A 1,823-nucleotide genomic window follows, 5' to 3' on the forward strand; every position below is an offset into this window, starting at 1 on the left:
GATTATGTTATTTGCAGTTCTTTACGTTTTTTTTTTTGGACTTGTCTCTGGGCCAAGCAACCAACCCGGCCCAAAGCAACAAAAGCAGTTAGTTCCCCACCCCAACCCAACCAGGCCCAAAGTCCTTGACGTTACTTTTCTATTTGGGTTTTGTATTGCGCTTATTGATTGAGAAAAAAATTATTGGGTCATAACAAAATCGAACTAGTTGGCCCAAATCCCTAAAAAAAAACCCAAATTTTTTTAGCTGAGATGCTGATAATTATATTTAATTAATTGGATTTCTTATGCATTTATAAAATGGAACACCTCGTTTTGTTTTGTTAATGATAAAATCGTTTGAATTATTTCCCATATTTTGTAAAGCAAATAACTAATAATTATTCGAATAAGTTAGCTAATGACAAACACAAGATTATACTTATTATAAATAATGTTTATTTAACTTTAATCAAACCTTCGTTATGTTTATGTTTTATTCATTTAGTGATACGCATACCAACGAAGGGTTATTAAACTTCATTTACCTTTTCCAAACAAATTTTAATTACCATTGGGAGAGATTTTATTCTACGTATTTATTATTCAGTTTACATTTTCGAAAAGGTTTGATTACTAAGGGGGTTTGAATCCTAATGGATGGCTCGAGATATCCATTCAACTTCCTATGCAACCAATGCGACGTTTGGCTAAACCCTCTTTAAAAGTTATATATGACTTCCTCCCAACATCGCTTCATACCAACAATTTAAACCATCTTCACTCACCGCACCTATCAACTGCAGCAACTAGTCACTACTTTCAGCAAACAACAATGGAGCCAGGATTTCGATACGCATCTGAATGTTATCTTCTTTTTGATCAACTATTTTTCCACTCACATGACCATCTGTCTTTGCATGGTTTGTTCTCTTTAACATTGATGTCTTTTCAATTTTTGGTTCTGTCTTTGCATGGTTTGTTCTTTTTAACATTGATGACCTTTTAATTTTTGGATCTGGTTGGCTAGTTACGTGATTGCATTTAGGAACGTAAGAAGATGCCCCGACTAGACTTTCATGTTATCCCTATACGCAACAAATGTAAGTTTATGGCCTACGCCACAGACGTTTCTTCTTTTGCACTTATGTATCTAATGTTTTCAACATCTGTGTAACATGTAATTTTGTTTTTGTTACTGTAGAAAGATGTACAGTTTCCACAGCACATTGTATGGAACTTCTCCTTCTTCACAACCAGTGATCTCTACTTCATAGACAGACAGGACAACTGTCTCCATATCCACCCAAAGAGAGAGGGTGATAAGTATTTAATCAAAGCATCGGACATAGGGAGGATAAGATCTCTCTATCGACCAACTCCGTTGCTTATTGTGGAACTGAGTTACGTTGGTTGGGGTATCTTCTACATGCTTGCATGGGACAGTACTCATACGGAAGAAAAGCCCATAGCTGTTGACGAGATATATGCCTCCAACATGTTTCTTGACCAAATAAAATAGTGGCTAGCGGACCGATGCAAGGCACACTTCAACAAGGAAGCACAGCTGGCTGCGTTCGAGACCGAACGGTTATTACGCCTGCAGCATCGGAGGCAACAAGGTTCACCACCGCGTTCTCAGGAGTCAAGGTAACAATAATTCGTGTACTTAGTGAATTAAATTTACAGTCTTTTATTATTCATTCATGAAGAATAATTTTGCCAAAATTATTACAGGATCAACCTCCATCAACAGGGGGGAGGGGCAGTGGCAGGACCTAGTAGGAGATACCGAAGAACTTTCTCGTCTGACTCTTCTGAGTCGTCTGTGAACCAGAGAACAC

This window comes from Arachis ipaensis, chromosome B1, assembly GCF_059453495.1.
Source record: "Arachis ipaensis isolate K30076 ecotype BB chromosome B1, ASM5945349v1, whole genome shotgun sequence".
Lineage (NCBI taxonomy): Eukaryota > Viridiplantae > Streptophyta > Magnoliopsida > Fabales > Fabaceae > Arachis > Arachis ipaensis.